Source organism: Mobula birostris, chromosome 8 (assembly GCF_030028105.1).
Source record: "Mobula birostris isolate sMobBir1 chromosome 8, sMobBir1.hap1, whole genome shotgun sequence".
NCBI classification, from domain to species: domain Eukaryota; kingdom Metazoa; phylum Chordata; class Chondrichthyes; order Myliobatiformes; family Myliobatidae; genus Mobula; species Mobula birostris.
Genome location: NC_092377.1, coordinates 77,324,182 through 77,336,275, shown reverse-complemented (window position 1 = coordinate 77,336,275; position 12,094 = coordinate 77,324,182). Strand labels below are relative to the sequence as shown.

The 12,094-nt window shown below is 42.9% G+C and overlaps 1 long non-coding RNA gene across 1 annotated transcript in view; it reads left to right on the top strand.

Moving 5' to 3' along the window:
* Window positions 1-204: 204 nt before the first annotated feature.
* Window positions 205-12,094, top strand: part of LOC140202219 (uncharacterized) — a 51,614-nt gene continuing 39,724 nt past the window's right edge. Inside the window, exon 1 of the long non-coding RNA XR_011887039.1 lies at window positions 205-265. This is a non-coding gene — a long non-coding RNA (uncharacterized lncRNA). The remainder of the gene's footprint in view (window positions 266-12,094) is intronic.

Genomic DNA, 12,094 nt, shown 5'->3' with positions numbered 1-12,094 from the left:
AATTCTATCTGAATTAACTTTTCAGAGTACTTAACCTAAAAATCTCTCGAGTATTTCATCACAGTAGATGTGATTGCAACTTGGCAGTACTTCCAGCAGCCCAATTAGCGGTGGGAGCTGCACACAGGGAGGAGGTTTCTTGCAGGTTGGTGGCAGTCATTTAAAAGGAGAGCTTCGCAGGCGTTCAGTGTCATTCTGGCTGTCAAATCAGTGATGTGAGCAGCATATAGTGAGGATGTTTCTTGCAGAGAGGTTTTGGCTCTGGGTAAGTTGTCCAGATAAGTTTCTGTTAAACTTTCCTTTTTTCTTACTGTGTCAGAGGTACTTAGTGGAGTTTAAACCCCCATCGTTTATTCTTCATGCTGGATGTTGGAGTCCTGGGAGACCCTCACCCAAGGAGCTACATCTGTATGAAGTGCATCCAGCTGCAGCTCCTTGAAGATCATGTTAGGGGTCTGGAGCAGCAGCTGGATGAGCTTCAGCTTGTGTGGGAGAGTGGGGAGATCATTGATTGGAGTTACAGGGAGGCAGTCAGCCCTAAGTTGCATGAGGCGGGTTGCTGGGTGACTGTCAGGAGAAGAAATAGCCACTTCTGTGGATGTGAACGGGACATCTGGATGGTATGTTGCCTCCCAGGTGCAAGGGTCAGGGACATCTCGGATCACATCCACAGAATTTTGGAGAGGGTTGGAGAGCAGCCAGATGTCTTGGTACGTATTGGTACCAATGACATAGGAAGGAAAAACGATATGGTTCTGAAGAGAGAATTTAGAAGCTAGGCAGAAAGCTGAGATGTAGGACCTCCTGGGTAGTAATATCTGTATTGCTGCCTGTGCCACATGCCACTTAGGGTAGAAGCAGGATGGTTAGTCAGATTAATGCATGGCTGAGAAACTGATGCGGGGGCAGAGCTTCGGATTCTTGGATCATTGGGATCTCTTCTGGGGGAGGTATGACGTGTACAAAAGGGATAGGGTGCACCTGAACCCAAGGAGGACCAATATTCTTGTGGGCAGGTTTGTTAACACAAAATACTCTGCAGATGCTGGGGTCAAAGCAACACCCACAACATGCTGGAGGAACTCAGCAGGTCGGGCAGCATCCGTGGAAAAGATCGGTCAACTTTTCGGGCTGGAACCCTTCGTCAGGACTGTCAGTTATTCAAATAACAAGCCATGGGTGACAAAGGGCATTAAGGACATCCTGAACGCTAAAAAGAGGGCGTTTAGAGATGGAAATAAGGAGGAGCTGAGGGCAATACAGAGGGACCTGAAAGCCAGGATCAGGGAGGCTGAAGACAGGTACAGGAGGAAGCTTGAGTGGAAACTCCAGCAGAACAACATGAGAGAGGTCTGGAGGGGGATGAGGACCATCACTGGGTTCAGGCAAACTAGCAACAGAGGAGCTGAGGGCAGTGTGGACAGGGCCAACGAATTTAACCTGTTCTTTAACAGATATGACATTGTGGCCCCTGCCCATCCCCCACATGAGCCATCAGTTGTCGGCCCCCAACCAACACATATTCCACTCTCCCCTCCTACTCCCACCCCGACCCTGCTCTCACGACTATACCCCTTCCCCACACGAAACCACCACGGTGGGCTTCACAGCTGAACAGGTGAGAAGACAGCTGAAACGTCTCAACTCAAGCAAGGCTGCAGGACCGGATGGTGTCAGTACCAGGATGCTCAAAGCCTGTGCCCCTCAGCTATGTGGAGTACTTCGCCATGTATTCAACCTGAGCCTGAGGCTCCGGAGGGTTCCTGTACTGTGGAAGACGTCCTGCCTCGTCCCTGTGCCGAAGACGCCGCGTCCCAGCGGCCACAATGACTACAGACCGGTGGCATTGACCTCCCACATCGTGAAGACCCTGGAGAGACTTGCTCTGGAGCTGCTCCGGCCTATGGTCAGGCCACACCTAGATCCTCTTCAGTTCGCCTACCAGCCCCGACTAGGAGTTAAGGATGCCATTGTCTACCTGCTGAACCGTGTCTACGCCCACCTGGACAAGCCAGCGAGCACTGTGAGGGTCATGTTTTTTGACTTCTCCAGTGCATTCAACACCATCCACCCTGCTCTGCTGGGGGAGAAGCTGACAGCGATGCAGGTGGATGCTTCCCTGGTATCATGGATTGTTGATTATCTGACTGGCAGACCACAGTATGTGTGCTTGCAACACTGTGTGTCCGACAGAGTGATCAGCAGCACTGGGGTTCCACAGGGGACTGTCTTGTCTCCCTTTCTCTTCACCATTTACACCTCGGACTTCAACTACTGCACAGAGTCTTGTCATCTTCAGAAGTTTTCGGATGACTCTGCCATAGTTGGATGCACCAGCAAGGGAGACGAGGCTGAGTACAGGGCTACGGTAGGAAACTTTGTCACATGGTGTGAGCAGAATTATCTGCAGCTTACTGTGAAAAAGACTAAGGAGCTGGTGGTAGACCTGAGGAGAGCTAAGGTACCGGTGACCCCTGTTTCCATCCAGGGGGTCAGTGTGGACATAGTGGATGATTACAAGTACCTGGGGATACGAATTGACAATAAACTGGACTGGTCAAAGAACAGTGAGGCTGTCTAAAAGAAAGGACAGAGCTATCTATTTCCTGAGAAGACTGAGGTCCTTTAACATCTGCCGGACGATGCTGAGGATGTTCTACTAGTCTGTGGTGGCCAGTGCGATCATGTTTGCTGTTGTGTGCTGGGGCAGCAGGCTGAGGGTAGCAGACACCAACAGAATCAACAAACTCATTCGTAAGGCCAGTGATGTTGTGGGGATGGAACTGGACTCTCTCATGGTGGTGTCTGAAAAGAGGATGCTGTCTAAGTTGCATGCCATCTTGGTCAATGTCTCTCATCCACTACATAATGTACTGGTTGGGCACAGGAGTACATTCAGCCAGAGACTCATTCCACCGAGATGCAGCACAGAGCGTCCTAGGAAGTCATTCCTGCCTGCGGCCATCAAACTTTACAACTCCTCCCTTGGAGGGTCAGACACCCTGAGCCAATAGGCTGGTCCTGGACTTATTTTATAACTTACAGGCATAATTTACATATTACTATTTAACTATTTATGATTCTATTACTATTTATTATTTATGGTGCAACTGTAACGAAAACCAATTTCCCCCAGGATCAATAAAGTATGACTACTACTATTACTACTATTAAGGATGCAGAATCAAAAAGGGTAGCAAATACAGTTCTCAAAACGTTATATATCAATGTACAGAGCATAAGAAATAAGGTGGATGATCTTGTTGCACCTCTACAGATTGTCACGTATAATGTTGTGGCCATCACTAAATCATGGCTGAAGAGTGATTGCAGTTGGGAGCTGGAAGTCCAAGGTTACACTTTGTATCAGAGGGATAATTAGGTAGGCAGAGAAGGTGGCATGGCTCTGGTAAAGAATGGCATCAAATCAGTGGAAAGATGTGACATAGGATCGGAAGATATTGAGTCGTTATGGTTTGAATTTAGAAACTGCAAGGGTAAAAGGACCCTAACGGATTTATATACAGGCCTCCCAATAGTAGCTGGGTTGGGGACTACCGATTACAATGGGAAATAGAAATGGCGTGTCAAAAGGGCAATGTTATGGTAGTAATAGGAGATTTTAACATGCAGGTACAAACGTGTAGATTTGGAAAATCAAGTTGGTAATGGAACCCAAGAGAGTGCATTTGATGAATACCTACAAGGTGGCCTTTTGGAGCAGTTTGTCATTGAGCCTACTAGGGGATCAGATTTACTGGATTGGCTGTTATGTAATGAACCAAAGGTGATTAGGGAGCTTAAGGCAAAGGAATCCTTAGAAGGCAGTGATCACAATGTGATTGAGTTCATCTTGAAATCTGATAGGGAGAAAGTAAAGTCTGACATAGCAGTATTTCAGTGGAGTAAAGGAAATTACAGTGGTATGAGAGAGGTGTTGGCCAAAGTAAATTTTTTGATATGGTGACAGGGATGACAGCAGAACAACAACGGCTTGAGTTTCTGGGAAAAATGAGGAAGATTCAGGATAGATGTGTTCCAAAAACAAAGAAATACTCAAATGGCAAACTAGTACAACCAAGGTTGACAAGGGAAGTCAAGGCTAATGTAAAAGCAAAAGAGAGGGCATACAATAAAGCAAAAATTAGTGGGAAGGTTGGGAAGCTTTTAAAAACCTACAGAAAGCAACTAAAAGAATCATTAAGGGGGAAAAGATGAAATATGAAAGCAAGCTAGTAAACAATATCAAAGTGGATTAAAAAACTTTTTCAAGTGTATAAAAGAAATAAAAAAGAGATGAGAGTGGATTTTGGACTGCTAGAAAATGAGGCTGGAGAAATAATAACGGGGGACAAGGAGATGACAGATGAACTAGATGAGTATTTTGCATCAGTCTTCACTGTGGAATACACTAGCAGTATGCCAGGTATTGAAGGGTGTGAGGGAAGAGAAATGAGCGCAGTTACTATTACAAGGGAGAAGGTGCTCAAAACCCTGAAAAGCTAAGGGTACATAAGTCACCCAAACCAGATAAACTGCACCCTAGGGTTCTGAAAAAGGTAGTGATAGCGATTGTGTAGGCATTAGTAATGATCTTTCAAGAATCATTGAACTCTGAGGTGGTTCCGGAAGACTGGAAAATTACAAATATCATTCCTTTCTTTAAGAAAGGAGGGAAACAGCAGGAAGGAAATTATAGACCAGTTAACCTGACCTCAGTGTTTGGGAAGATATTGGAATCAATTGTTAAGGATGAGGTTATGGAGTACTTGGTGACATAGGACAAGATAGGACAAAGTCAGCATGGTTTCCTCAAGGGAAAATCTTCCTGGCGAACCTGTTGGAATTCTTTGAGGAGATTACAAGTAGGATAGATAAAGGGGATGCATTTGATGTTGTACATTTGGGTTTTCAGAAGGCCTTTGACAAGGTGCCACACATGAGGCTGCTTACCAAGTTAAGAGTCCATGATATTACAGTGAAGTTACTAGCATGGTTAGAGCATTAGCTGATTGGTAGGAGGCAGCAAGTGGGAACAAAAGGATCCTTTTCTAGTTGGCTGCCAGTGACTAGTGGTGTTCCACAGGGGTTGGTGTTGGGGCCACTTCTTTTTATGCTGTATATAAATGATTTAAATGATGGAATAGATGGTTTCTATGCCAAGTATGCAGATGATACAAGGATTGGTGGAGGGGCAGGTAGTGTTGAGAAAATGGGTAGGCTGCAGAAGGACTTAGACAGATGAGGAGAATGGGCAAGAAAATAGCAAATGAAATACAATGTTGGAAAATGCATGGTCATGCACTTAGGTAGTAGAAATAAATGTGCAGATTATTTTATAAATGGGGAGAGAATCCAAAACTCTGAGATGCAAGGGGACTTAGGAGACCTTGTGCAGAGCACCCTAAAGTTTAACATTCAGGTTGAGTTTGTGGTGTGGAAGGCACATGCAATGTCAGCATTCATTTCAAGAGGTTTAGAATATATGAACAGGGATGTGATGCTGAGGCTTTATAAGGCACTGGTGAGGCCTCACCTTGAGTATAGTGAATAGTTTGGGGCTCCTTATCTAAGAAACAATGTGCTCGCATTGGAGAGAGTTCAGAGGAGGTTCGCAAGGATGATTCCGGAATGTGAGCAACACATACAAAATGCTGGAGGAACTCGGCAGGCCAGGCAGCATCTATGGAAAAAAGTACAGTCGACATTTCGTCCTGAAACATCGACTGCACTTTTTTCCAAATATGCTGCTTGGCCTGCTGAGTTCCTCCAGTCCTTTGTGTGTGTATTGCTCGGGTTTCCAGCAGCTGCAGATCTTCTCTTGTTTGTGATTCTGGGAATGAAAGGGTTATCATGTGAGGAATGTTCTGGGCCTGTACTTGCTGGAATTTAGAACAATGAGGAGGGACCTCATTGAAACCTTTTGAACGTAGAAAGGCCTAGACAGAGTAGAGATGGAAAGGATGTTTTCCATGGTGGGAGAGTCTAGGACAAGAGGGCACAGCCTCAGGATAGTGGGGTTTCCATTTAAAATGGAGATACAGAGAGATTTATTCAGCCAAAGAGTGGTGAATTTGTGGAATTTGTTACCACAGACAGCTGTGTAGGCCAGGTCATTGGGTGTTTTTAAGCTGGAGATTGATAGGTTCTTGATTGGCCATGGCATCAAAAGTTATGGGGAGTAGATCGGGGAGTGGGGCTGAGTAGGGAAAAAGAGGATCAGCCATGATTGAATAGTGGAGCAGACTCGATGGGCCAGATGGCCTAGTTCTGCTCCTATGTCTTATAATCAGCGAGGCAGCTCACCCTACTCTTCTTGGGCACTGGCACTATTGATGCCCTTTAGGTGCAGTTGGAAATCTGTGACTGCAGCAGTGAAAGGCTGAAGATGTCCTTGAACACTACTTGCAGTTGGATGGCACAGGTTTTCAGTACCCAGTGAGATACACCTCTGAAGCCTGACACCTTGCGATAATCCACCCTCTTGAAAGATGTCTGACATCGGCCTCTGAGACAGATGCTGTGGGGATTCATACAGGTGTAGTTTTATTCTCCATTTCAAAGCATGCATAAAAAGCATTGAGTTCTTTCTCTGGGAGTGAAACATCACTGCCAATTATGCCAGTAGGTTTTGCCTAATAGGAAGCAATGGCCTGCTAACCCTGCTATAGCTGGCATGCAACAGATTGTGTTGTCCATGCCAACTATGATGCCCATCAACATAGTCCCACGGGCACACATTTGGCCCATATCCCTCTAAACTCCTCTTATCCAGAGTGTAATGTGAAAGAAACTGGACTGATATTACCAAAGCTACGTCATTAAATAAAAGGCTAACAAATTAGTTTCTGTGCAATGAGTTTTGTTTTGTATCATGAAAACGCTATGGATATCTGCAAGGTAACTCCGAGCTTAACTTATTCAACTGCAGTCTGTATTCTTTGCCATTAAAAACAATGAACGTGCACATATAACACAGCCCAGCTATATATATAACTTCTACATGCGCAATTGTCCTGCACTTGTTTACAGACTTCGAAAGGAGCACGGACTGGATCAACTAAGTTTAAAATGCCCTGCAGGTAATATATAAAGAAAAATAATTATATTCCATCAAGGTAACCTCCAACCTAATAGCATGAACATTGATTTCTCCAACTTCCTGTAATTTATTCAACCCCCTTCCCTCTTCTTCATTTCCCCACACTGCTCTCACCCCTTACCCCTTCTCCTCATCTGCCTATATCCTCCTCCTTCCCCTTCTCCCCAGGCCCACTCTCCTCTCCTATCAGATTCCTTCTTCTCTAGCTTTTTAACTTTTCTACCTATCACCTCCCAGCTCCTTACTTCCTCTTCCCCGCCTTATCCTCCTTCCCCATCCCCACTTTCTTTTTCTGTCATCTCCGCCTTTCCTTTCCACTCCTGATGAAGGGTCTTGGTCCAAAAGATTGACTCTTTATTCATTTCTATAGGTGCTGACCTGAGTTCCTCCCGTATTTTGTGTGAGACAGCATCTGTCCCAGAGGCCGATGTCCAATTTCCACAGTGTCATATAGAATTATTCACCACAGAATGAGAACCATTGTACTCCACAAGATATTAGTTCTAAATGGAGAGAGATAATTCTAGCTAACAAGATAGATAGATAAATAGATGGCCAGGTAGCTAGATAAATAGAGATCTGGTTGGAAATAGCTCAACAGATGGACGGACATTATCTAGATAGAGGCAGTTCTAGGCAGCTATAAATAAAGAAAAAGATGGATAGACAGAAAGAGAGATACAGATAGATCGTTAGAAAGAAAAAGATTCAGAGAGTGTGACAGATCAGGATATATTGAAATATAGAAGAGCGAGAGGGAATGGGAGATTTTAATCAAGAGAGATACCAAGAGAAAGAAGGATAGGGAATAAGGAAGTATTTAATCAATTATAACTGAAATGATTTTCAGTTCCCTTTCTGGCTATGCATTCTTGATCATAACAATCTATGCTTATGTTTCAGTTCAAGCCTATTGGGAACTTCATGATAAATGTTCCACACTTGGTAGTAGAGATTCTGTCAAAGATAATGATGCATTTGATATTTTATAACTATGAAAACAAAATATACTTCTAAAAAATATTTTTAAACACTTATTTGCAGTTCCATGAAACCATAGACCAAATGATTGTTTAATGCCTGAGCTTAAATGGTGAGTTTTGGGAGATTATTTGGCTTGGAGAAGTATGATGGCTGGTATTTTAGGTATCTAATGCTGTCACAATTTCTCTGGCTAGGGTTAGGGTAAAAGATATGATGTCTTTTGTTCAATGCTGAGGATGTCATCTTTAATACCTTGCCATATCCTGCAAGGAAACTACTTACAGGCAATGAATATCCAGCCCTGATCATGGTGAGCATTGTCAACAATTAAGAACAAATAGCCCGTCAGCTTTCTTCAACTTGCACCATTAATATCTAGAGAAAAAAAAGAAATTGTCCAGAAAGCATGAATATAATGATCCATCACACAGCACAATTAAACATTAATCAATCCATTAAAGAATTTAATTCTGTTATTGCAAACTATATTAAATCAGTTTTGAATTTCACATAATTACTTTAACCCCATTGTAGCCCTTGAAACCTGCAACAAAATATTGCTTAATCTAACTACAGTCATACATTTGTTTACAAATTAAGGCAAATATAGTGCCAAGAGCAATGTTTCCTGTCCTGTTTTGCATTTGGCAAATTCTGAAGAGGAATGTTGCTCTTCGGAACACTTCCCTTTCGAACTTTATTAAACAACAGCTATGCTGTTATTCTGAGAAGGCTACTAAAATTATTCTGAGTGAATTGTGTCATTTTGATGATTGTATTGACGGTTCCTGTCTTACAGGAAGATCCCTGGCTGTCTTCCATCGGATGCATGAGATTAATCTTAAAACAGACTGATACATGCAAAACTAATCCATTTTAAAATGTGCGATCTGGGTCTTTCCTCTTCCTTTGCTTTGTAGCAGATAGTTTTACAATTGTTTGATGTGTCTCTGTGTGAGGATGCACTGTGCCCTGCCAAATGCATGTTTTATTTCCGTTGGATGCCTAATCAATGCAAGCTGTATTTGATTTTCCTGACTTGACTGCGGGATGCATCTTGCTAATCTTTTAGTCAATTTAAGTGTTTTTATGTTCACTATCACGGAGACAGCTTTAACAAATATGCAAAAGGAGAAAGTCATTGTTGTATTTGTTGAGGAACACCAAGGCAGTGCTGGGGCCACTGCCCTTAAGGAAATATTCATCTATGAAATTAGGCGGACATGGAGTCTGCCTTCTAGCCTCTGTATTTGTCATTTTTATGCAGCAAAGTGATAATTCACAGATGGAACATACATATTAGGAAATAGCATGACATGTTCTTGGACAGCAGTTTTGTTTCCTAGGAATAGAACTCCTTGGGAATTGCAAATTAAATTCCCCCTAGGAATAAAGGTTTAGACTGGCATGGCAGTGCAGGAATGAGGGAATGTTGCATTACTACTCACGTCATCTTTCGGAAGAGACATTAATCTCAGGCCATATCCACCTTCTCAGAGCTATGCCAAAGATGCAATGATACTGAACAAATGGACACTTTTCTTGATACATTGGCCTTCCTAAATCAATGTATTTAGTACAGGAGTTGGGATGTTATATTGCTGTTGTATAAGCTGTTGCTGAGGTTATTATGTGCCATTCTGGTCACTTACCTACACTTATTTACAGGAAAGATATCAATAAGATTAAAAGATTACTGAGAAAACTTGCAAAGATGTTGCTGGGACTTGAGGACCAGAGTTATACGAAAAGGTTGAATAGTTAGTACTTTATTCCCTGGAGTGCAGGAGAATGTGGGGAGATTTGATAGAGATACACAAGATTATGAGGGTATAGATAGGGTAAAATGCAGGCAGGCTTTCTTTTTTCACTGAGGTTGGGTAAGACGACAACAAGGGGTCATGGGCTAAGGATGAAAGTTGAAATATTTAAGGGAAACTTCAGTGGGAACTTCTTCACTCAGAGCGTGGTGCAATTGTGGTACAAGCTACCAGTGGAGGTTGATGTGGGTTTGATTTCCAACATTTAAGAGAAGTTTGGATCAGTGCATGGATGGGAGGGATGTGGAGGACTATGATTCGGGTGCAGGTCAATGGAACTAGGCAGAATAATAGTTCAGTATGGACTGGATAGGCCAAAAGGCCTGTTTTGGTGCTGTAGTGCTCTATGAACAGTGCGTTGCTTAACAGAGCACAGACTAATAATTATCCCTCAATCAACATCACTATTTCTGATTGTGGGAGCTTCCTGTGGGCACATTGATCAGTGGGTTTTGTTTGATACAAGAGAATGTAACAGGGACAACCATATAAGCGCAACCAACTTGCTCTTCTTCAATAAGCAAGGCAATCTTCTGGATTAATCAATTGAATCAAAGACAACAGAGTGCATTGCAATGCCTTGAGGTCATCAAAGATGGCATAAAAGATAAAGTGGAGACGTAAGAGACTGGAATTTGAAGAGAATGAGATGCTGGAATTTGAGCAAAAAAAATAACTGTTGGAGGAAGTCAGTGGAGGGAAATGGCCTGTTAATATTTCAGGCCAAGATCCGTCATCAGGAGAGAGTGTGTGAAAGGGCCATAACCAGTGTAATGAGGGGAGGGTTAGGGGTGGGGTAAGAGCTGACAAATGATATGTGGATCCAGATGATGTGCTGTTGATTGGAAAATGGAGTTCAGATGGGGTGTCATGACTGAAGATAGCAACAGAAGCTGGGAGATGATAACTGGAGGCAATAAAGGGCTGTAAATTACGGAATCTGATAAGGAAGGAAGGTGAAGAGCGGAACCAAATATGGGGAAGATGGTGAGGAGATGGGGACAGTGGGGAGGGGATAGGACACCCTGATGGCAAAAACATCACAATCATCCAGTTATAAGTACATTCTACAGTGGTAAGTCCTACAAAACATAATGGATATGGCTCAGTCCATCACGGATAAACCCCTCCCACCACTGAGCACATCTACTCAGAGCGCTGTCACAGGAAAACAGCATCCATCATCAAGGACTTCACCACCCAGGCCCTGCTCTCTTCCCACTGCTGCCATCAGGAAGAAAGTACAGGAGCCTCAGGGCTCGCACCACCAGGTTCAGGAACAGTTATCAACCCCCAACCATCAAACTCTTGAACCAGAGGGGATAACTTTACTCAACTTCACTCGCCCCATCACTGAACTGTTCCTTCAACCTATGGACACACTTTCAAGGACTTTTCATCTCATTTTCTCAATATTTATTGTTTTTTTTTGGTATTTGCTGTTTATTCTCTTTTGCATATTGACTGTTGGGTGAGGTCTTTCATTGATTCTACTGTTTTTCTTGGATTTACTGTGAATGCCCATAAGAAAATTAATCTCAGGGTTGTATATAGTGATGTATATGTACTTTGACAATGAGTTTGCTTTGAATTTTGAACTTTAAAAGCTACCCAGCGGATCTTCAGATTACCTTTGTACTCATGACACAAAGCCTTTATGTCTCGAGGTTGAAATTTTTAATTCCTCTGTCCCGCACAGTTTGATGAACTGACCTTATTGGTTCATTTATGAATTTAAGTGATCAAAACAAATTATTCTTAATATGGGGATTGATGACAATATTTTCTCACTTGATGAACAAGTAATATTAATATGACAGTTCCCAATGCATCCCCTAGCAGTGCTTCGTGAAGGAAATTCTGCACCCCACTCTCTATCTCCTCCCGTGACTTGATGTCAGACAAGCTGTAAAACAACAACATAAGAGTCATGAATTTGGGTGGGTCTGAAGATGAAGGTGGGCATACCAGGTTTTCTCACAGAATATTCTCCTCTCTTTTTCCATGAAGTTGCTTGTCTTTAGACCAGGAAAACTAACCAATAAACTTACGGGTCAACTAAAGGAGATCTTCAGAGAGCTTCAAAGATTTTAAAACACAAACAACTCAAATTCTGATGCCACTCCCAGGATGTTTAAAATCAGTAAATTTGCCTTTTTGTCTAGATAAGTGTGTGTTGGTACAGTTC